Below are 23072 nucleotides of genomic sequence, written 5' to 3'. Positions count from 1 at the left end.
ATTGATTTCTCATATGTGTATATATATGTATCTCATAGGCATAAAGGTCATGAAATATATATACCAAATTTTCAACAGCTTTTACTCACACGAAATAATGGGAAGGGAGTTAGGGGCCTTCCTGTACCACCACAGTTCTCTTTTCAGTATTTCAGTTAAGTATACTTGGAATTAAAAAGTTTATTTAAGTCCGAAGTAAAATGGACGATGCCTCCATAAGACAGAATGCTACACTGGTCTTTAAAAATCATGCCAGGGGTGATAGAATATTGTAGAAAAACATGTAATAAGCCGAATGTAAAATGGAGGTCTCCGAACAGTAAACAGGGACAGAGTGCTCACTGGTTTTTATGACAGAGATGATACACACTGACGAAAAGAATAGAAAATAAATGTTAAATTGTTAATTAGTATCTCTGAGTAGCGGGACCAGGATAGACACTTTTGCCCCTTTTTTCAGACTTATTATATTAAATGCACATTATTTTTCATGTGAAAAAAGCATTTTTAGACGTTTAGTACCAAGCAGTGGGGAATAATACATGAATACTTACAGAAACAAGTAACTAGGAGACACCGCAGCAGCGCCACACAATGTAGAATGGGCAATCCTGATTAACACCGCTCAGTTACATAAGGATCCACAAAGTGAGAGCACCTGCTATAACAGGGCATGGCCCCCTTCTATTTGTCAGTTGTGTCTTCAGGGCTGAGGCAGTTCTGAGCACGGCCAGTGTCAGTGCTGGTGTCTGGATGGATGCTACTGGAGGTGAGGGCACCTGCAAGCAGAAAGGAAGAACAGAAACCATCCTCTGCCTTTTCTGACTTGTGTCTTTGTTACTTTAAAAGAGAGGCATAAATAAGATAAACTGTGTATCTCCCCTACTGAAATTTCAGTAATGAAACCGTTTTTAAAGTCTTCAGAGCTTATATTCTGTCTATAACTGTCTTTTCAACAAAGCATCATATTTATTAAATGTTAATTGACTCAGTTAATTAACTCTCTGTTGAAACATTCAAGTAAAGAACATGAAATGCCTTACGTAAAAGAACCACACCTGCAGTGACTAGCTCAGCTGTCTTGACGGCAGTGCAGTCAGCCCCCACAATCCTGTCACTCTGAGCTCCTGATGCTGGTAAGAGAGCACGCTGCCGCCTCAGATGGAGAGATACTGTGAAAGCATTTTTTGAACTCTACAGTACTGACAAAACATAACTGACAAATCCCAGGCTACTTTGAAGCTGTCATTTTCTGTTTCTGGCCAACCCCCGTCAATGAGCAGAACCACCCCATTCCCGAGCCATGGGACTCACGTGGGAAGAAGTTTTGGAGAAATTTCCAGGTACAGAATGTAACAAACTATATGTAGAACTCTGACAAAGAAAAGATGAAATACTGATGTTGAAGACACTCAAAATATTCTCCTAAGCCTTAGTAGCTGGAAAGGCTGGGCTTCTCCTAAGCCACTTATTTATTTCACAGCCAGTGAGCATCTCCCACAAACCCTGTTTCCCTGTGTCTGCTGGGAGCCTCAGGCACACTGTTGCTGTCGATCTTATAAGTCACAGGGCAGACGCGTGTCTCTCATGCCTGCCACCCTCACACAGGCTCGCCTCCTAGCCTCACTGTCTGAACTTGGCCCCATTTTCTCACCTGTTTATTTGGTATCTGTTCTTCTGTAAGCTGACTGAAATGCTTTTTGGAACAAGTCAGAAGAATGAGTGGGTAGAGAAATGGACAGTTGGACAGGTGAGAGGTGGGCAGACAGACAGAGAGACTCCAAGAAAAGGGGAACAAAGAAAATTTCCTTTGCAGAACCCTCTTCTAGTCAGGGAAGAAAACCACCACAGAGAAGTGTGAAGAGGCAGGTGGCTTAGGACTATTTCCTGGATTCCATGAAAAGTCACACCAAGAGAGAGGGTAGAACTATAAATAATAAAAGAAAAAAGCATGCATGCTTGAAAAATATATCTACAATATGTACTTTCTAGAGAATAGATTCAAATCAGCAGGGCCCAATTACACTATCCTTGGATATTTACAGAAGTGAGAATCCCATCTCCAAACCACAAGGCATCCCTTCAGAGAACTGAGAGTCTACACGGGGCTGTTATAAAGCCGTCACTGCAAAAGCTATGCTCTCCTGCACTTACGAGGAACGAGCAGCTGTGCTCGGGCTGCCCACGCGCATCATTTACACCCTACAGCACCTCTACGGGGGAGGGACGCCTAGCGAGCCCCATCTCAGCAGGACAGAAAACAAGCCCAGGAGAGGCTAAGCCGACCTACCAGTTCTCCATCTCACAGGACTGGTCACTCCAGAGCAGGACTCGATCTCAGACCCACGTTTGTAATCACGGTACTACCGTGCTTTGTGTGCTTTTTGTGTGTATAATACATTTGTTTCTGGCATGAAAGGATATTTAATAAATGATCGGTTGTCCTGTCTATCTCATTTGCTCACAATCAATCTTTATAGTGTTGAATTGTACTCTTTTTCCCTGGAGAAAGGAACGGAACGAGCGGGTGTTAGAATGAGGTGGGGCTCCATTCTTTATCTGTTACCTCATCTCATCCAAGTCCCCAACCAGGGAGAAGGAGCAAATATTCTCTTCATCTTTTAAAGAGAGGGCTCCACTGATGGTGACTTAACTCCAAAACCAATTCTGGGGAAAGGGCACATTCAGCAACCAGAGCAGCATCACCTGTAGGAAGGCGAAAACAGCTCACGTGAGGGCTCAGGGGGTCAGCCTGATTTAATTTCAATCGATAAAACAATAATACACTCTAAAAATACTAGCATGCAATGGATTTGCTCTTTCTTGACATCTAGCAAGTTTCCACAGCCCACATGTAAAATTATCATGAACCAGTGAAAGGAAGTGTCTACAGACAAGGAAAATCAATGCCACAGGTAGACTGAAACCCAGGCTGGAGGAAAGGAAGAGAAAGGGCATAGTAAAGTAGTGGGGAAAGGCTGGGGAAAAAAAATCATCACAAGGACTCTCAAGCATCATCCAACAAGCATATAATCATTCAAGAGAGAGAGAGTTACTGAGGTCCTATTCTGTGCAAGATTGTAGAGCGGGTGAAGCAAGAGTGCAGCGACCATGGTGGCAGCAAGTGGCGGGGCTCAAATACACTTCTGATCCTGGTACCTGGCACACGTCGTCAGTATAAAGGCAAAAAAAAAAAAAGTAAAATAACTCGGTAAACTCAAAGCATTGTTAAAAAAAAAAATTAAAGAAGACCTAAATACCTGGACAGACAAACCACGCACATTCCTGGATCAGAAGACAGTGCTCTTGGAATGGCAGTGCTCCCCAGAATGATCCGTATATTCAACGTGGTCTCGATCACAATCCCTGCGGGCTCCTCTGCAGAAACTGACTAGCTGCTGCTACAATTCATATGGGAATTCGAGGGTCTCAGTAACCAAAACGTACTTGAAAAAGAAGAACAACTTGAGAGGACTTGTAATTCTCAATTTCAAACCTTACAACTGTATCTCTAGGTGAGATTAGAGGCCATTGTGAAGTTATTACTGTGTTTATCCGTATTTTCTAAATTCTCTACTATGAATATAAATTTTACAATAAGAAAAATAAAAAGTAAGGTATCTTTTAAAACATGCACACCGATTCATTCATTGGGAAAAAAATATTTTAACTATAAATAGGTAAACAAATATCAAGTGAAAAATGGCTACTTAAAAACAAGAGTGTATTTACATTTTTCATAAATTGAAAACTGAAAAGCACAAACACGTCAAGTTTCTAGGGAGACCGATGCAACATATTAATAGTTATTTTCAAAAATTCTAATTGAACAATGAAAATTCAAGAAAGGGAAAATCGCGATTGACAGCCAACTGCAAACACATGGAGAGCAAAGGCCTAGAAATCACAGTTCCTTTAACTCTGATACTAACTCAATAGAAGAGGAAATTCCTCCCTGAGGGGACAGTGGAATCCCATGCATAAGACAGGATACACAGTACAAACTGCACTAGAATCTGGGGTGATTTTCTTAGAATAATTCTAAAGTTACAACATTGCTGAAAAACTATAAAAACACTGAAAGACAGATTAAAACACACAGTCATATATATTATATAGAAACATATGAAGTCTGCTCCCATGTTGCATAGAAATACAAACATATTTGTTCATTTATGGGCACTGAATATTTTATCCCAGGTAGAATATTTCAACTAAAACAAATAATCATTAATACACACCTCTTGTCAAATCTACTTGATAAGTTACTCTGCTATGTAACCATAATGTGTCTAAGATAGATCTAAAATTAGTGAAAAAGATCTTTGTATGGTTTCTTGAACTCTTCTCAAAATTTCAAGCTTAATTTTAAAATAGATCTGAGCAGTATTTCTATATTAACTTTTCCCTAGTGAAATGAACAACACAGTCTGTTTTCAAAATTCTGTCCTTACAATGATTCACGATCACCGTATCCTCACAAAACTGCTGGACAGCAAGTCACTATCCAGACACTGTGACCAAACAAATGAAACACAAGGAAGACAGTGACCCTATTCTGGAAGGCTTACCGTCTGTGCCAACTCTGGGGTTTTTATTTGATTGGTTTGATTGGGTAGTAAAATAAAATCAATCAAGTACTTTCTTCTTTGAGCATTCTGTAAGTCATGACTCTGTTGTTAATGTCATGAGAAGAAAAGACTAAAGCAAGCCTTGATTAGGTCAATTAGCAACAGCCATCACTGGGGAGTGAGTAATAAAGAAGTTAACTGATAGCAATGCTTCTGCCTACATGAGACCTAAAATAAACCTACACTGATCTCTTTAAGGAAAATGAGGAGATGAATCCCCAATGAGAAAAACAAAAACTAACAAGAAATCAAAAAAGTAAAGACTTTTTCATTAACGATTCCAGGAAGGAGGGGAGCATGGTGGTGAAGAGCACAGATGCTGGGGACAAACATGAGGGTCTGAACTCCCACAGCACTGGGTAGCTTTGACACTGATAAGTCAGTGAAATTTTCTGCATCCCAGTCTCCTATCCAGAGACTGGGGACAACAACAGCACCCGTCTCCTAGAACGGTCCTGAGAATTAAGTTATGTTATATATAAAAGTTTAAATAAAATACCTCAGATATTAAATATTACCCCAAAAGCACAAGGAAAAAGAAAACAGAGATAAATTGGAGTTCCTCAAATTTTAAAACTTTGCTTCAAAGGACACCATCCAGAAAGTGAAAAAACAACACACAGCAGAAAATTTTTTCAAATCATTTATCTGATAAGGAATTTGTATCCACAAAAAAAAAAAAAAGAAAAAGAAAAAAAAAGAACCTCCTACAACTCAACAATAAAAAGGCAACTCAATTAAAAAATGAATAGAGGATCTGAAAACATTTTTCAAGGAAAATATACAAATGGCCAATAAGCACAACTAAACGATGTTCAATATCATTAGCTGTAAGGGAAATCAAGTCAAAACCACTAGGAGAAACCGCTTCACACTCACTACAATAGGTTATAATAAAAAAAGTGTAACAAGCACTAATGAGGACACAGAAGAAGCAGAGGTTGCAGCCGTTGCTGGTGAGGATGTAACACAGCCTGGCCACTTTGGAAAAACTCCTGGCAGGTCCTTAGAGAGTTGAACATTTGGTTTCTGAATAACCAGGCAATTTTGCTTCCTGGGCACACATGTAAGAGAACTGAAAACAAAAGTTCACATAAAAACTCCTACAGGAATATTCACAGTGCCATTACTCATCACAGCCAAAAAGCAGAAACAACACAAATGTCTATCACGTGATGAATGGGTAAACAGAGGGGCCCATCCATACAGAGGAATATTATTCAGCAATAGCAAAGCATAGAGTACTGACCCAGGCCACAACGTGGACAAATATTGAAAACGTTACTCAGTGTTAAAGAAGTCAGTCACAATAGATGGTTCCACTTACATGAAGTAACTCGATTTACATGAAACTTCCAGCAGAGGCAAACCCACAGAGTGAGAAAAGTGGCTCCCTGGGGCTGTGGGAGAATGGGGAATATGGGAATGTCTGCTTATGCATAAGGGCTTCCTGTTGGGGGGATGAAAATGTTCTAAGATTGACTGGGATGCACAATTCTGGGCATAGAGTAAAAACCACTGTACATTTTAATGGGTGAATTGTTATTAAAACTTAAGAACAAAAGCACCTCGGGCCAGTACCTTCCATAATAAATGCAAATTGCTAACTTTTATTACAGGAAGAAGAAACTGCCCTCAGCATGAAAGCAGGAGTTCAGCAAATGTGAGTTAACCGAAATTGGACAAGAGCATTTCATTTGAAACAGTTGCTGATTGTACACAAAATATTAAGACATGACAAGGAAAATCAGTTTGACATCACGAAGAAGCATTCTGCTTCAAATGCAAATCAAGGATTCGACAAGCCCAGCTGCTAGAAATGACCAGAGAAGAAACTTGGTTCTTTTAACAAGCACCAGAGCCAACAAGGAAATAGTGGTGAGGAAAGCAGGTGGCCGAATATCTGGAACAGTTTGCTACAAATAATTTCTCCACTGAAAATTCAAAAATAAAATGAAAGTGATGTAATGCTGTGTTGACTCACGTGAATGGGCTTCCTCTGGTTCTCGACAGTTTTGTAACCCCGAATGAGAGACTCAAGAGAATCAGAATGGCTCCTGGGGGTCCCCAGGTGACTGCCCACCAGCACGCTGACCACCATCACATCCGCCAGGGTTGAATTGCAGAGAAGAGACCAACTTCTGAAAGGCACAGGAATTATTGACAAGAGAAAAAAAGGCTGATATCAGTCTTGGGAAAGAGGCCCTGAGAGCAGAGGCCAGAAGGCTGCAGGTGAACTGGAGTGGTTCTGGGGCAGGAAGGGACCACTGGGGAGCAGATCTCAATTCTCTTCTCTCTCTCCCTCGGGTAGGAGAGATAAAGTCTGCATCCTTCTCACCTGGAACTGTGGGTTCTGGCTGGCAGAATTCTTACCGACATGGAATGAATGACTCAAGACTGTGGAAAAAGGAAAGAAAGCGAGAGGGATTAGGGAGCCAACTCCAAGAGCCTCTCAAATGCTCCCATATTTATTGTGTATAATCAAAGAAAATAGTCTTTAACTGTTGTGTAATAGTAAACAGCAACTTGGGGAAAGACAGGATGAGACAGAGATTGTAGAATCCACAATGAGTAAAAAGGCTTATTTTACCTTTAGGGGAGTCATGGGGAAAGGGGAACAAGATAAATTCTTTAGATATTCATTACAAAGCAGACCTCCAGTCCAGCCAAGTCCGTGTTATGGGGATAATAGAATTTCTAACAGCAAGCACGCCCAGCATTTATAGCTGAGGGCCTGGGTCATTGATGTGCAATGAACAGAGTGCTATCTAAAACCTCAAATATGCAAGCAAGGCATTGTCTCTGCTTTTTATGGCAAGGAGACAGGAGTGAGGATGCACAGGTGCTTGCTTGAAAGCAGTTACTAAGCACACTTTTTCTTCTTAAATTTGACATGCGTCTGGGGTCTGTTAAATTTGTTAACCCAATCATGGGCTACCACATGGAACCATTATGGAGGACACCTTAGGATGACAAATCTTGGCTCTGGGTCTTTTCCTGCCAGCTTCGGCCATTCCAGCAGGGTCTAGACACATCCCTGAATAACGATCCCCAGAACCACCCAGACTCTTAACTCCTGGTGCTTGGAACTTAATTTTAGCTCTACACAACTTAACATAGAAAAGTTTCAGAAATAATAGATATTATATTCTTTTTATATCTCATCATAGGACTGATTTTTCTGATTGCTCTAAGCTGCTTCTACTTGGTAAATCACCTAATTCTGCAGGTGAATTCAGTACTTTCCATTGCGCATAACTAGACAGTCTGGGCCCTCTGACTTCTATTGGTCAAATAAATACCGATACACCTAATTGATTTCATTGTTCATCAATTTCAGCCTGGAGGTGAGGGAGTGTCACTCTGTTCCTCAGCGCACCCTCTACTCTTTTCTCTTCAGCAACTCAGGCCTCCTGAATACAAAACATAGCATCTGTTTCCCTTCATCTACACTTTCCACAAACGCAACAGGAAACATCAGCCTAGAGAATGAATTCAATACAAATGTTATAACAAAAATCTACAAACCTGAAGCAACTCCATCTCAGAATCATGATACACAATGACATGAAAGTAAGGGTGTCAGGTACAAAGAACGCGTGAGCCTGACCACCTCATTTCTATTCTTCAAAGGAAGGAAGGTTTTCATGTTTTTTATTATCATTCTTTGTCATTGTTTCTGATTAAGCCAAAAAATAGTTTATGAAATAATTAAGCACTGCAATAACATTTTCGCTGTATCAATTACAGAAGGCATTCAGAGGGGATAGGAAAGCCCACCTATGTAAAAAATGCAAAATTTCTTCCCCTGTTAAGAACACGTATACAAAATGCAACAGAGAATTCAAATTCTTGTTGAGAGGAGCAAAAGCCACAGAATCAAAGCAAAGTCATTACTATGAGTCAATTCAAAATTCACTGGACAAACATGCTCAATGCATTCAAAGAATTTTAAAGGCACACTGCAAACCATTCACTTAATGATCTACAGGCTAGAGGAAGAATTTCCCTCTTTAACAGACAACAGAATCAATAGGTTGCCCCACCAAACGAGGACCAAACAACAATCAAGTTTTTAACAGTTCTGATAAATCAACATGTTCTAAACATCAAAATCCAGAAATTTTAAACATTCATTCAAACCACAATGTAACAAGCACTTAAAAAAAAAAAAAAACCCGAAGAAACTAATCACAATTATCATGTATCTGGATCAATGAGAACTTCTTGTAACCCTGGAAGAAAGAACAGGCTATAGCCTTTTACTTAAAAAATAAAACTACATTTAAAGATAACTGCTAAAACACATTTCATCATTCATGTTGCCTTGAAAAATCTGAGGCACACGTATCTGATCAGAAAAGCAATTCTGAGTAATAGTATGTTACAATTCAGTGCCAGTTTGCTTTAGTAGAAAAAAGAAAAGCTACTGTTTCTCATCCTGCACAAAGAGTAAAGAACCTTCCTGCCTCTATCTCCTCCTATTTTCTAAGCTCATTCTCCCCAACCCTTCTGAAACAAGTATGAGAACCTTTTATTCCCACCAATATGCCAAATGACAAAAGAGTATCAATTTATTTGTATATATGCCTACACATTGAACTGGAAGAGAAAGGTATCAGAAGGCTATATGGAACTTATTTCTACCTTCCTGAAATCACACACACACACACGTTCACAGAGACACAGACATGTACACACTGAATTACTGGGCAATTCACAAGCTGAGGACTTCCAACTTATAGAAGATAACTTTGTAGTTAGTTTTAAAGACAAAACTGTCAGCTTTTGAAAGCCTTGATCATCTGCTAAACCATCCAAATATCAAAGAGACGCAATTAGCCTTCTCTGTAGAATATAATTTCCCATGATGGCAAAACAGACCCTAAGTAGTGGATCCAAGACTCATGTTTATCACTACCTATGATCGTTTTTAAACACATAAACAGATTCAGAAAGTATGTCCCAACATTTATTCTTATTGAAATAGCATATGTATTCAATTGTCTATACAGAAAATAGGTCCCAGGATGGTGTTTAAGAGCTATTTTGTGTATTGAAATATTTATTTTTAAGTTCAGACAAGGAGGGTCTGTATTACTCAGTTGTAGAACACCTGCCTAGCATGCACAATGTGCTGGCTTCAGTCCCCAGTACCTTCATAAAAATAAATAAAAATAAGTGCTTATTTAAAAATAAGAATAAATTTATAAAAAGAATAAATGCAGACTAAAAACCACTGCAATATAGGAGCCATAATTTTAATAAAAAACAAGAGTTTCTATCAAATATTCACTATATGGCAATCACGGAGACAACCACAAATCACCCCTGACAACCATCACGTGTGATTCTCAGCAACCCTACTAAGTAGACACCGAAGAGAAACCCAGCATTGCGGATGAAGTAACGGAGCTCGGAGGAGCTGGGGACGCTGACCGTCCTGCTCCCTGTGACACCACGTCAGCCCAGGATGAGCGCTGACAGAGCTGCACTGAGGGGACACCCAGCTGCACGGAACCTTGGTGCACTGGGGAGTCCCAGAAAACACTCAAAACTGTTCAGTGAAGAACCAGCTCAAATATATTACATTGTGTCACATCCTTTAAACAGGGAACATGACTGAGACCTTTTTGATGCCTCCGTGTCCTTTCAGCCATTATCAATTATTTGCCCTCTCAGCATGCCCAGTGAAGAACTGGACCCCATATGAAGTGCACTCAGATGGCAGAGCTTTTAAAGCTGTTTTATGAAGTTTGTAAGACTCTGTCTATTCCTCACACAGGCGGTCATCCATCACTTCTCACCGGTGTGGATGTACCACATGAAATCACACCTTTCTGCTTTTTAAAATTCCTCCATGTAATCCAGACTTTTCAACAGCAAAGAAGCAGCTCAACCAGAAACAGTGGATAGCTTTTCACCAAATAGACTCGAACAGCCCATCAGACTACCTGGAAGCCCTTTTTTCTATTAAACCCACTTCCAAGTACTTCATCATTTTCTGATTGGTGGACTTGGCCTCTGACTGGCCTACTCTGAGAGCTCCCAGCCTCACATCTGGGGGTGGGAGAGGACCCTGCTCTTCGGGGAAATCAGTGTGGAAGGCGGAAATCTTCCACCCAGGTCCGCACGGGTAGAAGTGCCACAACGTGCTCAGAAAATATACCGTCAGCAAACCTGGGCTCCCATGGACTGATGTCACATTAACCAAACTCATGAGAGACTGATGCAAGAAAACCAGAAATTGAATTTTTTAATGTAACAGGAGATGTGAAACTACAAACCGGACTGAAATATCAGAGTTCAACCATGAGTACAGATTCTCCTCAACGGCCCAATCACGGGCAGGCAGTCACATGGCAAGCGTGGACCGAAGCAGAGCAGGAAGGGTTTCTAGATTAACTCAATGGACTAAATTTCTGTTATACGAACAGATCTGCTGCCCAGAAGACATTTAAAGCCAATCACGGTGCACTGTCCGTGGACAGTGGCTGAGACACGACTGTGAGCACCTGTGGAACTCTCCTTTCCCTGTCCTTTCTGGGCTAAGTGATGCACAGAGGTACAGAGATCCAGGGATGCAGATACCTCTAAACACCCAAAGTCCATTTCTGGGAGCCTGAAAACCAGACAGCCAGGGTTTAAATACCAGCTCTGCCACTTACTAGCTCTGTGACCTTGACCAACTTACTTACTCTCTCCGTGCCTCAATTTCCACATTGTAAACCTGGGATAACAATCAAATCTCCCTTACTCACTTGTGAAGATTGAAGGATTCATTTCTGTAAAACGCTCAGAAAAGAATGTAGCACATTTTTGGTGCTCAACAAATGTGAATTTAATAAGAAAGTGATTTACAAGTCTCCCTACTAATCATCTTCTGTGTTTCATGGCTAGTCTGAGTCCCAAAGGATACCCTTATTTCCCCTCTTATAAACTCTTGGGGAGTACCCTTCTCTTGCATCCCATCACCTGTTTAAACTGATGGAAGGGATGCCTCCTCCACCTTCCTCTGGTCCATGGAGAGTGCTTCTCCCTTTACACCCCTGACCCCTGACCAACGGCTAGCCCTCCTCACAATAACAGATTGAGGTGTGAGTCCGGAGAGACAGGCAGGGCATATGAAACCTTCCCTTTCCCTCCAGTGTTGGCCACCCTTGGGAAGCACCCAGGATGCTCAGCTCCATGGCAGGGCAGCCCTGTGCAAGATGGGGCAGATCATCTTAAGGGAAGGCTCACTGTGGCCCAGAGCTAACTGGGACTGCGTGAGTCTCTAATTCTGGGACACAGTATCATGACACGCATTTTCCCACAACCCTGAATTTCATGGAGAACGTGGCTTCATCAGTAATAAAGGAGACATTTATCGCCTGTCTGTTCTTCTGTGTCATCTCTCAGTAGGCTGCTGGAGAAAGCATGTGTATAAGTATTGGGTCCCCTTAAGCCCCAATGTATATGAAGTAACAAAAAATTCTGTGGCTTAACATTGGTTCAGGGCGACTGTGTAACGGTCCTGACTCTGCTGGTGCTAAATTATGGGTATAGGAACTATGGAACCTCCTCAAATATCTTTCAACATAAAACCAGCTTTTCTTGTTTTCCTGTTTGTTAGTAATTGCCAAAGACTATAAAATGATGGCTTCGCACCAACCAGCAGCTAAAGTTTATGAGCCCTCTTGACATACCCACTGTGGTAAACACTTTACATAATTTCTAATTCTCACAATTCTGCAAAGCAGATACGAGCATCCCCATCTCACAGATGAGGGAGAAACTCAGAACAAACTGACTCAGGCTTACGTGGCCCAGTGGCAGCGCGTGCACGCAAACCCAAGTCAAAACACTACACCCCTTCTTATATGTACAAAATCACCTCCCACCAAATGACACACAGCAGCTGGGTCAGTACTTAGGGAACTCAGTACACTTTTCAGCTTTAAGGTGCTCCAGAGGCCGCTTCTAGCTGCTTTATAAAATCCCGGCTCACTGGTTGCTAACACTGGAATAAAAGACCGATTTTGCCATTGTTTGCACAGCAAGTCTGAAATGTTCACAGCGAGATGACAGAATAAAACTAAGATATAAGCAGAATAATTTTTCCAGGTAGACAGACAAAATGGACATTGTGCTATTCTGAAGCACTAAGCAAAGGAATCAAAACAAAATATTATTTGTTAAGCCTTCTTTTCAAACAGGAAAATTAAGACTGTATGAAGGTGCAACAGCGACTCCTATGGCTAAAAAGACCTTCCAGGTTGCCGGGAAAGATGCAACACAAAAATTGCCTGTTGAATCAGAAACAAGAATCAGATAACTAAAACCTTATGTAGCACATACTGCAGTTTGCTTCGGGGAAGGGAGGGGTATTCAGTATTTAATCTGACATTGCTAATACTCTTGAATATAAACAAAAGACACAGGCTCATGGAAACTCATCTTAGAAGAGGAAAGAATACAGTCCAGCCACTTCATTTTACAGGAGGGGAGACTGAGATCTGGGATCTGTCCTTCCGGCCTTCAGTTGCAAAACTCTCTCTCCTAGGCCTCATGTCATGCACTGTAGCAAAAACCAACAGATCTGTACTAGGCCTATATTCATAAAAGTCACGTCTGTATTTTTCCAACAGTAGGTTATCTAAATATATTGCAAAATACTTCTCAAAGAGCCAGGGAATTATACAAGTGTATTGAAATACAAAAACATTTATTTGCACATTAAAACAGCATGAGCTTTATTCTATTAAAAAAAGTGACATGTCAAATCAATGTTTTGATATTTTAAAACCTATTAAGCGTGCAGAAAAATAAATCAAAATTTCTTTAATCACAAAAGAAAGAAGCTTATTCCCTTAAAATGATCAATGTGGATTTTTCTAAACTTAATAATTCTGGTCAGATTTCTACGAATTTAAATGTCTGAGTGGATGGTTACACGGCAACATGAATTCTGAGTTGTAACAACACACATTCTGTGTAAATAATCTTCAAGGCCGTCTGCTTAAGGTGATTTAACTAGTCCCTGTCTCACTAGAATGATACAGATTTCATTAAACCTTCATACTGCACACACACACACACACAAAACCCTGAATCCTTGTTACTTTAAGCCATATTCATATATTCATATATATGCATATTGAATATGCATCAGAAACAAGCCACCCTCTTTAGTATTCAGAGTTGATCCTTCTAAACTATCTGTCCTTGTGACAGCATATTTTTACTAAGCAGCTCTTAGGTGCTTCGTATACAAGGCGTCTACATCTCACAGTCAAACAAGGTAAACGGCATCACTCAAATTTCACAAATGAGGAAATGTACTTAAGCCATGAAAGCAACTTACATATTCATCATCAGGAAAGAAAAGAGTAAAGATTTTACTTACAATATTCACTGACAAAACTTTCCTCCATACTGAGACTATAGAACCAATTCAGTCTTTGTAAATTTTTCTGTCAATAAGCACCACTAGAGAAAAACAAGCAACATCATTAGCAATGGTTGGACTTTCAAAGCCCATTCTTATTTTGCACTATAATCATTTTTAATGTTTTGTTTTTAGTGTCCACAGAGCACTAAAATAAAAAAATTAAAACATTTTAAGTCATTGCCTGAGAATGCAACATTTGTGAAAATGTACAATTTCAATTTATGCCACTCTGTCTCACATTCTCACTGGTGTCTCTCCTTTGAAGGCTTCATCAAACTGAGATCGCTAAAATCGTTCATTTATGGACTCACAGGAGTTCGGGAAACCACTCAACACGGGGCTGATCAGAGGAGCCATTGAGAAAGCATCCTGTGCAGCCTGGGTTCCAGCGCTGAGTCTGCCAGCGCCAGCTGAGTGAGATTTGGGACAAGCTGCCCCATCTCTCAATCCCTCAGCTGCAAAAAAGGAGACACTGATACCTACCCTTAAACACCTGCTATGAGGTAAAACATGAGGAAAGCATTTTAGCCTTAGGGAGGTGTCCACTCAGAGCAAGCTTGGTCATTATGATGATGAGGATTACTTTTAATAAGTTAAGGCAGACAAAAAATTAGAAATCACCATAAAGGAGAAACATTTTCTGTCAATGAGCATTTCCTTTTGAATGGATTGCAGAATGTTCTATTGATTTTTTAATAAACCAAATTTTGTCCACTAATTATAGATTTACAGGTTCATGGACATGTCTCCAGAAAAAGAATTAGAGGCCTCTAACCTCTGAAGACTAAGAAAGAAAAGTTTAAAAAAAATCACGGGGGAGATTATACCTCACTTGAGAGAGTATGTGCTCAGCATGCATGAGACCCTCAGTACAGACACCAGTAACTCCATTTAAAGACTTTTTTTTTCAAGAAATGGAGAATTAAATAAAAAAGATGGAGGAATACAGAATTTTTTTAGAGACTCAACTCAGATTTAAGATGGGGAAAAATTATCCATTTCTCATAGGAAATCTTGAGAACTATGTAAACAGGATCTGAGTTGTCTAATCTTTTAACATTATTCATGAATTCATATTACCAAGTCTTAAAACTGCCTGATAACCCACAGTGGTGATACTCATCATAACAGCTGCCAACACGGATCGAGCTCTGGCTAGGAGTGCTCTGTTCGGCTATCTCTGCCCCTGAGGCCTCACCAGGCTGAGAGCACTAAATTTTGTCATTCATGAGCATCTCGTGTTAGTCCTCCCTTTGTGCTCCTCACTCTCCCCTCACCAGCCCCTCTGAGGGAAGCACTGTTATCATCTTCCCCACCCGCAGATAAGGCCACTGAGGCACAAAGACTAAACTTTCTCCAGGTCACATCGGCATTAAAGGACGTCTATATTTCTGCTGATTTACTATTTACAAAGGAATCTGAGATATCAATTCAAGGGAGACGGTTAAGTAATCAAGTCTGTCAGGTCTTCACCTCAAAGAGCAGATACTATAGATTCCTGATGTAGGATGAGGCTGCCGCCACAAACTGACTCAGCTTGAAATTAATATCCAAGATGAAGCAGCGGATACAAGTAAATATTCACGATTGTCAACTCCGCTCACGGGTCTGGGCCCTTCACTGCCTGAACGGGGGTGAAATCTCCACCCCTGTCAGGGATGGAAGCGCGGCTCTTCCCAGTCTCACCCAGGCTTCACTGGCTGTTTCCCCCCACAGGCTGTCCTCAACGATTAAAAAGCTCTCAAGATTTTTACACCATGCAAAACTGAAAGACATTTCTGCAGATGGAGCACTTTCTCAGGCTTAAACCTTTTTTGCTTACACTCAGCAAGGGGGAAAATAACACATGACTCTGCAAAGTCTCTGAGCCTCAGCACTCACAGGAGTAGAACTGCCTCAGCACAAGATGACACTTCACATTGCAATATGAGAACAAAATAAAGCTGCCCCCAACCACAGGAACTCCCAGAGACAGCGCTAAGCAGTCTTCTGCACACTCACGGTTGTGCAGCCCTCACCACCATCTATTTCCAGAACACTTCATCACCCCAGAAGAACACCCCTGTCACTAGCAGTCACTCCCCAACCCTCCTCCACCCAGCCCCTTGCAACCATCACCTGCTCTCTGCCTCTGCATGTGCCTATTCTGGGCATTTCAGATCACTGAAGTCAACAATATGTGGCCGTTTGTGTCTGCTTCCTTTCACTTAACATGCTGTTGTCAAGGCTCGTCCATGTTGAAGTGGTTTCAGCATCTCTCTCTTTTTTTTTTTTTGAAAGTGTTAAAGTTTATTAGAAGGTGGTAAGTACTATCAAAAAGAGTAGAGAGGAGCATAAGTGATTAGGTTTCAAAGGGAAAAGGGCGGGTTGAGCAGTCAGGGTGGACTTCCCAGAGCAGGTGGCATTTTTCATATTCTCCTTTATTTATTTTTTCTTTTTTATTCACTCTTACGTCTGAATAATGTTCCACTACATGGAGATACTACATTCTGTTCATCCATTCAGCAGCTATGTATGGACGAGGTCCAGAAGAATGAGTGTAAGAGGTGACTAGGCAGGGATGGCATTTAAGCAAAGGGCAAGATGTGCTTTCAAAAAAAAAAAAGCCAACAAACAGAGGCACAAGGAAATTCAGCGCGTTTCTGAGAAAGTGCATGCTTGCTTCAGCATGACTGCCGTGCAGGGCTGGGGGGGTGGGGAGTGACAGGAGACACAATGAGGGAGTCACCCTAGAATATTCCCCATGCAAGCAGCTCAGCCAATTCTCCTCCCTCATCCTGTATTTTAGAGCCATTTTTGATAGGTTTTCTATTTCAAGTAACAGTACTTAGTTACACATCTGATCATCTGCATCAGATCACCTTACTTCCAAGCCACAGAAAGTCATTCACTGACTGGAGCAGCTACAAGACATAACAGTGATGGACCAGGGAGTCCTGCAGCATCCCGGCCTGCAGGCACAAACCCCCACATGTTCCATGGTGATGTCCGGAAACTAAAATGCATGGAAATATCTCACTGCTTGTGCACGATATCTGCCCCCAAATTGCCCCAAAATCATGCTGGCAAAGCACTACTGAGCCCTCTCACTACAAAAAAAAAAAAAAAAAAAAAAAAGAGAGAGAGAGAGATAACAGAAAAGAAAAGAATAAATCTAAGAAGGCAAATTTAGGGTCTTCCACTGAAAACCAGCAACCATCACTGTCAGTATCTCAGCTGGAATGGTCCTGACTTCAAAAACCACTGCGCAGTTACATTGCAAACGTGATAGACATATATGTATTCCACGTAGATGATATTACAGTAGGATTTTTCTTTTCGAAATTTCCAGTTGCAACATTAACACAAGAAAGTTTATGTTTCAGCTTTAAAAAAATCAATTATCTTCCACTTTCTTAATTTTGAACCTATTATTATTTTATAAAGGGTGCTATGCTGCAAATTATAAACCAACTGTTTGGCTTCTGCCAACAAGACCTTTATGACTTCACTATTTCAGAGCAAGATTTAATGATGCTTTGAGAAGTGGGGCCTGGGGCGCTCACTAACAGCTCTTTAAATACTGACAAGGATGTGCTATTTAAGTAATGCAAAGGCTCTAACTCTACATTAACTCAGAAACCAAAGAAACTACACCAAAGCCTTACTTTATCATTTTTAAATTTTGCTATTCTTTTGAATATTAAATTTCTTAAAAGATAAGATTTTTTTTGAGAAAGACAGCAACTGTATTAAATTTCCTCTCACCAAGAAAGCAATCTTTATCAAGAATAAATACCCCTATGGAAATCCAAAAGACGGGACGTTTCTAGCTAAGTGAACATGCAGATCTCAACACAAGCCTAAATCCTATCAGATCTCACTCGAAAGAGCTCAACAAAGTCCTGGGCTACCCTGGAACTTAGCTCTTCTGTTCCAAAAGTTGGCTGAGCTAAGATCATCACACAAGGCAGGGAAGAAGAGAAAAGTCCACATGGCTGCATCCGTTTTCTTCCAGCCACAAGGTGCCGCTAGGGCGTCACCGTTAATAAGCCCTCCCCATGAGGAAATCTGGCATCCACACTGCCCCTGCCGTCCCCAAGCAGCCCCAACGCCCCTCTCCCACTGGTGCCCCCCCAGCCTGTCAATGTTCTTCTAATGACCTTCCCTGTTGGTGGCACTCTCCCCCTCTTCCCCGCTTCACACACACACACACACACACACACACACACACACACACACACACGGAGCCAGGACAGCCTTCTCAAAGCACAAATTTGATTACATCACCCCCACTTCAAACCCTTCAGAGGCTCCCTGGTAGAGATCTAGCCCCACCCCTGACCCTGCTCGACCAGCCTCACCTCAGTACCCAGGTCCCCAATGACCTCAGGCGCCCCCTGACCTGCTGCTACTTCCCAATTGCCTCCAGGCTCATTTTGACTGTTTGTCAAGGAAGCCGTCCTTCCCTCGAACCTCTGCACTTTGGGTTAGGTGCCCCTGCTGTGTTCCTAGAACATTCTACGCTAAGACAACTTCTGACACTGCTAAGCTCTCAAGAAGCAATACATTTTGCTTACTACTGTGGGTCCACCCTCTCTCCCCTGGACACTCAGAATTGCATGTGTTATGAATAAATGAATGAAGGGGTGGGTCTCAAAGGGACGGGCAGAGCTGCTCTCGCCCACCCCGGCCCCTTCTTTCTGTAGAACATCAGAAGCAAAACCAGGAGTACCTCTCCTGAGGGTCACTTTCTGCTGACACCCTTCACTGCCTCTTCTGTGTCAGTTCTAGTAAAAAACCAAGGTCCTCCAAAGCCCTCCATCCCTAGGCCCTCTCCAGTGTCCTCCCAAGCAGGGGCACCCTCCACCCTGGACCACACAGGGCATTCTCCCCGAGTCCCCACCCCACAAGCCTCCAGGCCTCTACCCGGGCTGCTCCTGCCACCTGAGTCACCCTCTTGATTCCTTCTCCTGGATGACTCTTACTCTGTCCTCAGAACTGAATGTAGAGCCCATTTCTTCAACGGAGTCCTCTCTGATGATATCCTTTAGCTCTTGGCTGGGCTCCCTCTACAGCAGGACTGCTTGGAGACCAACTAGTGATTGTCCACCTGCTCCTCTGAGACCATGACCTCTTGGAGGCCACGTGGGAAAAAGGAGTGAGATGACAAGAGGGGTGGGAAGAGTAAAAAGCAAAATCACAGCCCAAGTCCCAAATTCAAGGATTGTGTCTCAGAAGAAAAGAATAAAATGTTTAATACGTATGTCATTTGGCTATGATTTTTTTGGCTCATGGAAAGCAAGAGGCTGGTGTTCTAGTATAAAATCCAAGTTAAATGCAAAGAAATGTACATATTCATATCCAAAGGAAACCAGAGCTGCTCAACAACAGTTTGCAGTTAAAATCAAAGGAATTTTGATAAAGGCAATCTCTCTCTCTCTCTCTCTTTTTTTTTTTTTTTTTTTGTATCATATATTTGTAGAAGTATTTGTATAACTAAGTGATGGCTACAGCCTATGATTCTGCACTGGAGTGTTTGGGGCTGAGGAAGCCCAGATTACATGCACTGTGTAAATACAATCACACCAACACAATGACAGGCGCCCTGGTGGCTGAGCTGAAGTTCCAAAGCAGACAACCTTACGTTGCAAGACAGCTCTCCATAGAAAGTAAGAAATGCAATGTTCTGTACTCAATTACATACGTTATATGGGCCATTAAGCGATAGTGCATCTTGTCTAATGAAACCCCAAAATAAATTGTTAACGTCGATTTTCTCCATCTGACCCTACTTTGCTAACTTTGGATATCAAACCCTCACTCCATACTGAAAGCTGAGACCTACGCTGCAGCAGGTTACATCCCCTGGAAGAAAGCCGATCAAGGGAGAACTGGAGAGTTTCCCTTCAGAAGCTGCTAAGTCTGGTTTTGCACCTGTACGTCATTTGCAACCACGTCATCGTCAAAGGAGTAAGACCTTAACTCTGTGGAGCGAAAAGCACTGTGGTGCTTCTGAACCATTAAAGAACACTGAGCTTTGTGAAACAGTCCTGAGACACTTAAATCGTACTTTTTGTGAAAGGCTCCAAAACTGACCCAATTCACCAAACCAGGTACAACAGGGAGGTACCGGAATTAGTAGAGAAAACATGCCCTTGAAGTCTGACAAGGCCCTGCTTGAATCCTGCTACAGCATTTACTCGCCGCTAAATGGACCAATTCCTTAACCCCTCTAAGAAGGCTTCCCAATCTGCAAAAGGGGGCTGCCACCGCCCACCTGGGAGGCATGGATAAGAATGCAACACGCAAGTAGTGCGGCCTACTGGTACCTGACACGAGGCCTGGCTAGTTTCCCTCCGCTGCCCTTCTCCCCCTTTAAACTTGCATTGTTCCCCCTGGTAATGGTCAAGCCCCCGGACCAGACTGCCCGATTCTTCTGTGTATCTCCGTATACATGCCTTACCCTTAGGAGGCCAGAAAAAGAACTATCTCCTCCAACGTCACTATCAATGTTCTTAACAGTCTAGGTTTTTTTAAATCTATTTTGCAGGGAGACTATTCCAGAACTGTCCAACCACCATTCTCCACTTTGGCTCCTCTCCCAGCGCCCATCCCTTCTCACCTCAAATCTGTCTGCTGGCCTTTTGTTTGTGGGAAAGAGAGTCCGCTAGGGTGGAGACTCCCTAGGCCTCTGTCCCTCCCTCACAGATGAGTGTGACTACCTTCTCCCCACTCCCCACTCCCCATTCCGACTCCAGCTTCCGAGGAGGTTCCTCTCCCGGACCATGCAGCCTCTGCATCATCCCAAGACGCGCACGCGTGGCCACAACCCTCCCTTCAGATTTCTTCCTGGGTGGCCCTGCCCACCCCCAAGACCTTAAGGATAAATGCCATTGCTCTGAAAATCCCAAACGCCACTGACTGACACACCAAAGCTGCATGGTCTGGGCTTTCCTCCAACCCAGGCACAGCCCTGCCCCGCCTCAGCCTCAGTCTGCACCTCTCGAGATGAGCTCACCCACCTGCACAGCTGTGAAAACCAGCTAAGAATGACGACTCCCAACGTGTATCTGTGGTCCGGCTCCTTCACTTGAGCCCCAGGGCCATAGACCCTAGTGGCTCTTTGAAGTCCTTAATTGGATGACAAATGGAATCTTAAAAATGCCTCATGTCCACCACTTACTCTAGAGTTCGATTCCTGGCAGATACCTCCCAGGCTCCCGATTTTAGTAACAGACCCAGAACCCACCTAGGTATTTGAGGTCACATTCAATTTCCCGTGTTCCTCCCCCCGGCCCTGCTCTGGAATCAGTCCTGTCATTTCTATCGCTAAGCCAGTCTCAAGTCTGGTTCTGCAAGGACCACGGATGGAACCCCACAAGCTCACAGCAAGGTGCAGTGCGTCACAGTCCTCCGAAGAGAGCTCCCTGGAGGGGGAGGCATCTCCTGCCACTGGTCACCTCAGAAGGCACTGGATTCTCACAAAGGAGGCCCAGGAGAAGGGACTCAAGGTTCCCCTGTGGTCTGAACTTTGAAGGGCCCGAGGTTTGGGGGAGTTCCTAGTTAGCAGACACAACTGCCAGTGAGCAGATGAGGATGGGGTAACCCAGGCAAGGCTGTTCTCACTCCGACCCCTGGGCTATCAGGAGCCAAGGGAAAGGCCTGTGTCCAGGGCACAGCCCGGCCATCACAGATCCCATTCTGCATTTGCCAACCCAGATAGCCTAGACTCCTACTTGCAACTCTTACTTCTATTCTGTTCCCCCCCAGAATGTGATGGACTCTTTCAGAAAGTCTGGCCTGTCTCAAGCGAGACCAAGTCAGTGAAGGATGAGGTGTCCACATTTGGACCAGAGAATGAAAGGAGAAACAAGGTCTCATGGCCAGCATGACGGTGGTGGCCAAAACATTCCCCCGGGTGAGATGAACCAGGGTGTGGGTGAGAATGCAAGGTCACTTCACGGCTGACTGTGGTGTTGGAGACTAACTACCGCAAACTAACGACACGGCCGTCAGTGGTGGACGTCAGCTGCAACAGACACGGAGTCAGCTATTTACTGCCAACATGGGTTAATAGTAAATGCTGGTGCAGGGAGGCCTGCATGGCTGCTGAGGCCAACCACAGACCCGGCTCTGAATGCCCACTGGCTGGAGCAGAGAGGAAGCTACGGTACCCTTTAGTGGTCCCTTTGGCCACCAGATCCAAGTGAGCCAGCTACTTAGGAGAAGGCCATGTTGTTCTGATACTCAGAAAAACCAGCCTCGTAAAGGGAAAATAAGAGTGGCATGGATTTTAGACCCGCTCCTGCCTCTCTATGAACACAAAGTAAAGTAAATGGCACGGGGAAGTTGAATGCAAAAACAAAAAACAAAAAACAAAAAACCGGTGACTGCTTCCTGCAACAGCATCCCCTGCAGCTGCTCACCCCCGAGCCTGCCACTTTCTCACCAGTGACCGCCGGCCAGGAAGCTCCGTCACGCACGTCACACAGCGACAGCCCGGAACCGCGTGCCAAGCACGTTTGTGTAAAAGCCAGAATCAAGCAAGATGCTGCAGATTTTGACTTTCCAAGTTTAAATACTCCATGAAAAAACTCCCTCAGCAGCCGCCTAAATCAATTCGCATCTCACTTCTTCAAAACAATCAAACAAATGTAATAAGGGCGCATTTGTCACCAAACATAAGGAGGAACAAACTGGTTCCTCAAAGCAAGGATTTTAACAGGTATCAAACACCAGTGGGTGATGTGCTAACAAAGCAAAAATTCCAAAAAACTAGAAAATAAAAAGATGACTAGGATAATATATGGATCAAGGCAACTGTTAAGTTTTCGCTTTTTAAAGTGATGGAGACAGCACAGAGGAGAATCTGGCTATTTCCAATGCAGGGTGTGCAAAGCCCGCTTTTCAGATGCAACAACATGCTCACAGGGTGGTACAAGATAGAAAGGGAAATAGGAAAAGGAAAAGAGGAACAGCGAAAATTAGAAACACATGAGAACAAAAACAACTGACAGCAATTACAA

General features: G+C 42.8%; 1 protein-coding gene across 10 annotated transcripts in view; it reads right to left on the bottom strand.

The window, feature by feature from the left end:
* LOC141579767 (uncharacterized) overlaps positions 1-23072 on the bottom strand; it is an 89037-nt gene that overhangs the window by 33803 nt on the left and 32162 nt on the right. For 9 of the 10 annotated variants that reach the window (XM_074378291.1, XM_074378294.1, XM_074378295.1 and 6 more), the window contains 2 exons: positions 1059-3446; positions 555-779 (listed from right to left, as the gene is read on the bottom strand). The gene's annotated coding sequence lies outside the window, so the exon portion shown is untranslated. The remainder of the gene's footprint in view (positions 1-554; positions 780-1058; positions 3447-23072) is intronic. The other variant, XM_074378288.1, reaches the window with a different exon arrangement.

Source organism: Camelus bactrianus, chromosome 14, assembly GCF_048773025.1.
Source record: "Camelus bactrianus isolate YW-2024 breed Bactrian camel chromosome 14, ASM4877302v1, whole genome shotgun sequence".
NCBI lineage: Eukaryota > Metazoa > Chordata > Mammalia > Artiodactyla > Camelidae > Camelus > Camelus bactrianus.
Note: the sequence above shows the minus strand (reverse complement) of the source record. Positions and strands in the feature narration are given on the sequence as shown.